We start from the raw sequence: 9,571 nt of genomic DNA, 5'->3' as shown, positions 1-9,571 counted from the left end.
CGGGGGATCAACTTTTTGATGCCTTCCTCGAAGTAGTTTCCCGCCAACACCTTCGTTCACTTTTCCACCTCCTCCTTTACCTCCTCGTCGGTTAAAAACCTTTTTCCACCCATGTACAGCTTCAGGGAGGTAAAGAGATAATAATCTGAAGGTGCTAGGTTAAGGGAATGCGCGGGGTGGTTCAGGACATCCCATTTAAACGAAGCAAGCAGTTCCTTCGTGGCGTTGGCCGTGTGTGGTCTGGCATTGTCGTGCAGCAGGCTGACTCCCTTTGTCAGCATGCCTCTCCTCTTGTTATGAATCACCTTCCGCAATTTTTTTAGGGTCTCGCAGTATCTTGCAGAGTTGATGGTCTCCACTTGAGGCAGATATTCAATCAAAATTATGCCTTGACAGTCCCAAAACACGGATGCCACGATTTTCTTGGCTGAAATTGTGGTTTTGAACTTTTTGGTGGAGGGTGAAGACGTGAGAACCGTTTTTAAACTCGCGATACCACTTGTACACACTCGCACAATTCATAGCTTTATCACCATATGCAGTTTTAACCTCATTATAAACCTCAAACGGAGGTTTTTCCTTCCAAACAAGATAACGGATGACGCCGCGTATTTCGCATTTGGCGGGAGATTGGATTGACATTTTTCACGAAACGTGTTGTCGCGTTCACACTTCTCAACGTACTGACCTTGAACAGGTCTCGTTGCGGAGGGGAAGAGTCAGGCTACACGTAAGTGTAGCCAACATATCGAAAATAAAATTCATTCGGTCGTGAGAGCCTCAGTACACTTACTTTCTGGATATGCCTCGTATTTTTTGAGATTTTTTATTTTGATACCATGTGAAGCTATGGTATCCAGAGATTGAAAAAATCTAAAATTTTATATTTTGATACCATGTTAAGCTATGGAATCCAGAGATTGAAAAAATCTAAAAATTAATTTTTTTGAATTATGCTTTTTAAACCTATCGTGATAGAATTGATGTCTGTAATATAATTATGTACAAATTCAAATCTACAATGTTAGTTCTTCAATGGTCTTTTTATTCACTGTTCTGTTTTATCATATTCTATTTTAATATGTTCAGTTTTATCATCCAAATAGGGTCCCCTCCCCATTTTGGCGGGCCAAACAAATAAAAATGTGCATTTTCTTTTTGTTTATTTCAATAATAGAAGATACAATATAATAAAATAATACTTAACAATCTTAATTAACTAATTACAATTCCCGGTTAGTGGAGAATTATTCTCGAGTCTAACTGGGTAGTTAGTCAATTTAATAATTTATTTATTTTTTTATTGTTATTAATTATAATTATTTTTTTTAATGTTCTCCCATAATAAGCAATTTCTTGTGTGTATGGGATGAGGTATTATTTATTTAGTTTTTTAGATTGTTATTTTTTTTTTAAGTTAAATTTTATTTTTTATTTTATTTAGTTTTATTTTGTTATCAGGATATTTTTTTTATTGTTTTGAATTCTTCGAATCTATCATAATCATTTATATTTTCTGGCAATTTATTGAAGAAATTTGTTCCTAAATATTTGTAGTTTTGTTGACCCAAAGATTTTTTACAAATCGGAATTGGTAACATGTATTTTTGCCTGAGATATCCTCTTTGTAAACTTGTAAGGTTGAGTGATACAGGAATAGAATATTTAATTTTCTGACTTTAAATTGAATATGAGTTCAGATGAATATAAAAATGATTTCTTTAATATTATTTTAATTATTAGTTTTTGCGCAATGTAAAGAGGTTGTGTGTGAGTTTTATAGGCGCCCCCCCCATCCTATTATACCATATTGGATTATGAAGTGACAGAATGCGAAGTACGTCATTCTCAGTAGTTCTTTATTTAGAATATGTCTCAAACAGCTAAAAATATAGCTTAATTTTCGTACTCTGTTTTTAGAATGGTTATATGTGGTATCCATTTTAGGCATTGGTCAATAGTGATCCCTAGATATTTGGTTAAAGTTTTGATTTCAATATTAGTACATAGTAAGTAACAGTGGTGTTGTTGAGTGTTTGGTGCAGAGGGAATCCTAATGTTTATTTCATGTGGCGTATTTGTTTTTTTTATGAAAAATGGTACGTAGTGTGTTTTTTTAGAGTTTAACGTTAGTAGGTTATTGTCAAACCATGTTTTCAATTCATTGATGTCTGTGTTAGCCTTTTTGTTCAGTTCTAACCGTGTTTTTGCTTCTAGAAGGAGCACTGTGTCATCTGCATGAGTTTTTGTCTTTCTTCCCCTGCAACTCCAAATTTAACGAATTCAATTTTTCCAGGATGTCTGTGATTCCAAATCAATCTACTAATGAGAGTCAGCTAGTTCATCATAATTTTCCTTTTATTGTTTATAAATGGTTTTATTTCTTCAATTAAACTCCCTAAATCTTGTAAGAACCTTTCCTATACTGAGTCAACGTACTTTAGTATGCACAATAAGATCATGTTCTTTATCTTCAGTATCTTCTAGCAGGGCCTTGAAAAGTCGGTGTTGCAAAGGAGCTGCTCGAATAAAATTGATTATTTTTGTAACTATTTTCATAACGTGTTCAAATGGCAATATTTTACAACACAGAGCTTCCTGGTGGATAATACAGGGGTAGGACATACAGTTTGAAAATGGTTCATCCTTCTTGCAGAGGGCAATAAATCCTTTGTTTTTACCTACTATTGCTGGTGCCCCATCGGTGGTTATCGCAGACAGCTTGTGCAAAGGCATATTTATTGACTTTGAGTATGTTCTGAATGTATTATAAATATCCTCACCCCTTGTCTGTCCTTTCATAGGTAATATTTGCAACATGTCCTCTTTTACTGTGAAGTTATGAACTACCATTCTCACCATAACTGCTAACTATGCAGTGCCTGATATTTCTGTTGACTCGTCAAATTGTAGCGAGAACCAGTCACATATTTCCAAGTCAGACTTTAACTGAGTTTGTATGTTTGTTGAAATTGCATGTATTCTTCTTGTGATGTTGTTATTTGACAACTGTCTTGTATTGCTGATACCATCTGTTTGTTAGAAAATCTATCAAACAAACAATCGTCACCAGTCAAAAATAGTTCTTTAAACAACTCACCATCAATGAAAGGTTTTCTTCTTTTTTGCGAGCATGTGAGAAATTTTGAAAGAAGCAATGGTGGCCTTTTTAGAATTGTCTACATGTCAATGAAAACAGTCTGTTGTGCAGTTAGACTTGATTTTGGTTGACATATTTTTTTCTATCTTCAGATTTAAGTGGATAATTCACATCAAAAGTGGCATGAATTGTCTGAAAGTATCGTTCAACATTATGTTTTTTCGGCACTGCAATACTACTACCACACAACAATGCAACGCAATTATTTTTCAAATTAACGAAACAATATGATTCCTCCCAGTCAGGATTAAAAGGTTCATTGTCTTTTACTCGGTCCACCCATTTTATGACTAAAAAAAAAAAAAAAAAAATAGTAATTGAACTAAAATATAATATCAATGTTATAGGGCACATCTGTTCTACATTATATTCATAAATGTATTTTAACAAGGACTATAACTATCCCTACAATCATAATAGATTACCGCTTATTAATACAATAATTATAATAGATTACGCACCTCGTTTTTAGCCCGTTAAAATTTTTCAGCTGAATATCAAAACTCCTAATTTGTGTTTCGTCAGACGAAGATGTCTCCTAGCTAACTGTCGCGACCCGAACGGGGCAGCAATCTCAATCACAATGACAACAACGCGGTTCCAGGTGGGGAATGCTATTTGCACATCACTATATACACGCCGAAAACCCGAAGTGAACTGATGATCGCCGAAGCAATCGGGACGGTACGAGCATGTGATTACTGTCAGTTCAGCTGTCGGGACCATGCTTATTGCTTTCATCGGCTCAGTTCGTGGCGTTCGTTCACTTCGGGTTTTTTGCGTGTACAAGGAGTGATGTGCAAATAGGACTCCCCGTTCCAGGCTACCGTGAAGAGTTAAATAGGCCGTGAAGAGTCTGGCTCGCTACTAGACTAGTTGTGACAAGTACTGTCAGCAAAGGAACCACTCATACATACAATATCGCATACATACGAACATATTTAATAAACCTAGGCACTAAAAAAATTAAAACTCTAACAAATAAATAAAAATAATTCATATTTTTAATTAATGTTAATGAAAAACTTCTTTCACTGTCGAATAGTGGCGGGCACATACGAATCGTTCGGGAACCCCTGATTTAGAGAGTACATGTGGTTTTTTGTGATATTTCACCCTCCATGCTAGGGATGACCCTGTGTTATGGCGGGTGAATTTTACAGTTTGCAGACATAGAATCTATACATTACAATAATATAAAAAAGAATAATGATGTATAGCGAGTTTGGGTTGCAAGAAGAGGATAGAGAAGTTAGAGAATTATAAGAAGATGAAAAATTTGAGAAATTATTAGTATATAGATCACACGTAATTGACACATTATGAAATATTTTGAAAGTAAGTAAGAATTGTGGCTATTGTATGCTGTTTTTGTGTGTTTATAGGTAATGAGAGTGGTGTGATTGAAGAACATTACGATGTTGGCAAGACTAGGAAAAAATAAGCCTGGATAATTTGGATTTAGTAAGTTACAGTTACGTGTAATGATATTGTTAATTAAAATATGTTTTTGGTGGGTAAAAAGGTATAGTGTGTCGGTACTTAGGCATACCGTGTATCGTTAGTCATATGACTTGGCGTTTCACTCGTTCAATATCTCTGTCATTGTGTATTGATATTATGTTCGAATCATTAGTCTGCCTAAGTAAGATACGGCCAGATTTTACCCATGTATATTTGAAGTGATGATCTCTTGCAAATTTTTTTGTCTGGGCCAGTAGAAATTTGCCTTTTGAAGTTATGTGTTCCGAGATGTAGATTCGATTTCTTTCTTGCGAGTATCCAAGATCTACTGTGTTAAGCTTGTTCAAATTGCTATTAGTTGATTTTATATATGATTTAATCTTGTCTAAAGAGGTGTCTCGTGCTTGATTGTTATTGAATGTCGCTATAATAGATCTCGTGGTTTTGTTGGATGTTTTTTGTCCCAGCCTGCAGATTTTTGTGATTTCGGTATTCAGAGGAGAGGAGGTGTTATTGTGGTTAATTATTTTTGATATTTTCTTCATTAATTCCATATTGTTTTCAGCGGTTGTCTCGGGAACGCCTCTTATGTCGATGTTACAAAGAAGGCTTTGATACTCCAGTCGATCAATTTTTTCATCTTGTTTGGAGATTATGTTTTGTAAGGCAGCATACTGATTTTTCAATTCGATTTTTTTTTTTTTTTTTTTTTTATATTTACTCCACACAGGAGGCCCTGAAGAAAATAATTTCCCTCGGGGCCTATGTCATCTTTGGGGATGCTGTGTGGAGGGTCTTTTTTTGGAGAGGAAGGAGTGAACATGGGTCTTGAAGAGTCCCATGTTGTAGGAGGGAGGAAACACAGAGGCCGGCAGTTCGTTCCACAGCCGAGCTGTTGAACTCAAGAACGAATCGTAGAAGCGACCCGTTCTTATGTGACAAGTGTCAACTGTGTACAAATGTTGGGCGCGCGTTTGGCGTGTATCCCGACTACGCACCGGTGCCAAAGGGATCAATGACGCTAGTTCCTCAGAGCATCTTCCATTGTAATACCGATAGAATAAGGACAGCATACCTACCTGACGCCTGTGCTCTAAAGATTGCAGTCCGTTTGTTAAGATTGGGGAATCTATCAAACGGACCGCCCGTTTCTGCACAGAGTCAAGGGTTTTTTTCAGGTATTTTGGGGCTCCAGACCAGAGATGGCTGCCAAATTCGACAGTAGGGCGCACTTGCGATTTGTACAGGGTGAGCAGTTGTGTACTATTAAAGTATCTGCGGGCCCTGTACAGTACGCCCAGCTTCTGAGAGGCCAACTTTACTCCGGCTTCGATGGAGCCCCCGTACCTGAGCTGGTCACTTATAGTTACACCAAGCATATCAATGGAAGGCCTGTTCGGAAGATTGCTTCCGTTGAAGGAGACTAGATTATCATTTGGATCCCTTTTAGACGTAATCAGACAGGATTGGGTCTTTGAAACATTAAATTCGACGAGATTATTTTTACCCCAGGAGGAAATACTCTCGAGATAACCGTCCATTCTCTGCTTCAAAGCCCTCCGAGCCGTTGGAGTTTGTGTGCCCTTTGGGGGCTTGTCAAACAAAAAGCTATCATGAACTGTACTGTCATCCGCGTAGCAATGAATCGGTGCACATGTCAAAAGGTCATTGATGTGCAACAAAAACAAAGTCGGAGACAGAACCGATCCCTGTGGGACGCCAGCATTTATGGAGTGCGAGGAAGAGGTGAAACCGTCAGCAACCGCCTGAATCGACCTATCCCTTAAAAAGTCAGCAATCCACGTACACAGGGATGCGGGAAGTCCGTAAGAATGCAATTTGTTGACAAGTCCTCGGTGCCAGACCCGGTCAAAGGCCTTGGATATGTCTAGTGCGACCGTTTGGGTCTCACCGTGACGTTCCAGGCACCGCCCCCAAACATGCGTCACATACGCGAGAAGATCACCGCACGAGCGGTTCCGCCGGAATCCGTATTGACGGTCGTTGATAATTTTGTTCTTCTCGAGGTATGTGAGCAGTTTGTCGTTGATCACACGTTCCATCACTTTGGACAGAACTGATGTGATCGCTATGGGGCGGTAGTTGGCCGGGTTGGAGCGGTCACCTTTCTTGGGAATAGGGTGAATTACCGCTTTTTTCCAACCAGAGGGCACAGTGCCACACTTCAGGGACATTTTGAAGAGCTTTGTCAAAACTGGAACTATTTCTGCAGCACACCTCTGCAATACCAGGGCAGGTATTCCATCAGGTCCACTAGCTTTGTTAACATCGAGCCCCCGTATGACGTGGAGTACATCCCGATGCCGGATCCTCAGCTTTTTCATATAGAAGCCGCAGTGAGGAACCGACGGCGGAACAGCACCCCCGTCGTCGAGGGTCGAGTTTTCCGCAAACATTTTCCCTAATAAGTTAGCCTTTTCGGTGGCGGTGTTTGCTAGTGAGCCGTCAGGTCTGGTAAGAGGTGGCAAACTGGGTTTGCAAAAATTTCGACCTATTGAGCCCGCAAGCGACCAGAATGCTCTGCTGCCATGCGGGCAGGCAGCCAGCTTTTTGCTGATCTGCAGGTCGTGTTCGAATTTTGACCTATTGATGATTCTCTTGCATTCCTTTGCCGATTTGTTGTATGCTGATCTGCTTTCGGGCGTTCGAGATGTGTTGTAGGCTCGGTAAGCCGCGTTTTTTCGTCGAACTGCTTCGGAGCATTGTCGACTGAACCACGGCTTTGAGCCCACACCAGTTTCTTTAGTAGTCGATTGTATGAAGCCATCCATCGCCGATTTGATGACTTCACCAATCTCCTGGGCACATCTTGAAGGGTCCAAAGTCCGAAAACAAACAGCTGACCACGGAAAAGCGTTGAAATGGGCCCGCATACCGAACCAATCTGCTGACCTATAGTGCCACACTTTTCTCCTCAGCCTCTCATTGGTTGGTCTGAGGCTAAAGGGAATGGATGTCGTCACTAGGCAGTGGTCAGATGATCCCAGAGGCGCTGTGACGTCAATCTTATAACCGTGTGGCACAGTAGTTAAGAATAGGTCTAACAGATTGGAGCGGTGAGTCTGGACTTCAGGAACCCTTGTAGGCTCCTGAACCAATTGCTCTAATCCGTAGCAAATGGCAAAGGATTCCGCCTGTCGGCCAGCCGAGTCCGTTGGGCCTGAGAACTTCAACCATCGTTCGTTATGAACGTTGAAGTCCCCCAGAACAACAAACTCGGCCGAAGGGTAGCGGGGCAAGAGATCATCAATAGTATCGCTCAAATGTTTGAAGAGCTCGGAAGTGTCTGATTCGCTATGGTTCGGTGAGCGGTATAGATATGCGTAGAATCTTGCCGTACTGGCAAGATTGACGCGCACCCACATTACGTCGAATCTGGAGTTTTCCAGACTCAATAGTCGCACACAGTTGACGTCAGCTCGACTATAGAGGCAGACTCCTCCTTTCAGTCGGAATTTGCTTGCGAGGGTAAAGCCCGGGCAGTCCAGATAGGAGGAGTCTGGCGGCTCGGCTATCTGAGTTTCGGATAGGAAAAGAAGGTTGGGACGTTGGGACAAAAGATGGTGATGGACGGAATTTAAATTTGTGTGCAGGCCGCGAATGTTGGCAAAATTTACCAACAGTTTTGGCCCGCACCGGGGACGCTTGCTACTCGCCGCTGTAACGATGTTAAAATTGTTGTGTTGTATGTTCATGAATTTATTTTATTTTTTATTTTTTTTTTTTTATTTTTATTTTTTTTTTTTTATTTTTTTTAAGGGTAGGAGGTGAAAGGAAAGGTCTGGAAAGGAAAGGTATGAGGGGTGGGTAGGAATCTGGGGTTCAGGCTGTCCAGGAGTGATGAGCGTTTGGTTCCAGCCCACCCACTGCGGTGCTAGGCGATAGGCTAGATTACTTCGGAGTTGACTTTAACATTTGATTTTTCGACAGTATCTATACGGTTCTTCATTTCTTGTTGTTGGTCAGCAGCGAATTGTATGTAAAAGTCCTCATTTTGTTTATATGTATCATTCACGAAAACAGGTTAGAATGCGCCACACATTAAAATATTTGCAATATCTATTTTTCTTGTCGACAGTCAAACTAGTAAATTCTGTCAATTTTTATCAATCAATACCAATGTTGTGAGACTGAAGGTAGAGGCCATTGTGAAACCAATATATTCTGTGGATTTTTATCATTACGTAATGGTGGTATGTTGCGAGACTGAATGTAGAGGCTACGGTGAAACCAATAAATTCTGTCGATTTTTGTTATTCATTTCCAAAAAGTATTTTGCTGCAAAGTTTTCCAGTATTTTTTAAAACAGAAATATTTAAAATATTTCAAAAAAAAAATATGTTGGAACAGGTCCGCAAGAGAAAAATGTACATTTAAGGTGCTGATGCATAAAAATCCATAATATGCTGTCATTTTGACCATCCTAAAAACAAAATGCTAAAAGCATGTAATTTTAAGCCAATAAAGTTTGTTCTGAAACCCTATCAGAGATGTGTAAAATGGGTACCCAAAACCATTTGAAATGCAAAATGGAAATGGGTCAAAACTTTTCCATTTGAAAATGCAAAATGCAAAATGGTTTTTAGAAAAGCATTTCAAATGCAAAATGCAAAATACCTATTTTCAAAATGCATTGAAAATGCAAAATGGTTTCTCAGGTCAAACAATTAAAATAATTATAGAATTTTTAAACAATTTTGTCATTTAATAAGGGACATCAATATAAAACAAACATATTACATGATGGTAAATCCAAAAACACCATGACCACAGATTATGAAACCACAAAAAATTTGCGCGGGACTAATGTTGCCAACGTAAAAACATAGAAACTGCTATTTTTTTTTATTTATTGTTTGAAACATTTACAGAGTGTTAACAATTATTACATTTATACTGTGCACAGATATTAACACCCCATTAAAA

Source organism: Hesperophylax consimilis, chromosome 3, assembly GCF_061612785.1.
Source record: "Hesperophylax consimilis isolate HC1 chromosome 3, BYU_Hcon_1.0, whole genome shotgun sequence".
Taxonomy (NCBI): Eukaryota; Metazoa; Arthropoda; class Insecta; order Trichoptera; family Limnephilidae; genus Hesperophylax; species Hesperophylax consimilis.
This window is presented reverse-complemented; position numbering follows the sequence as displayed.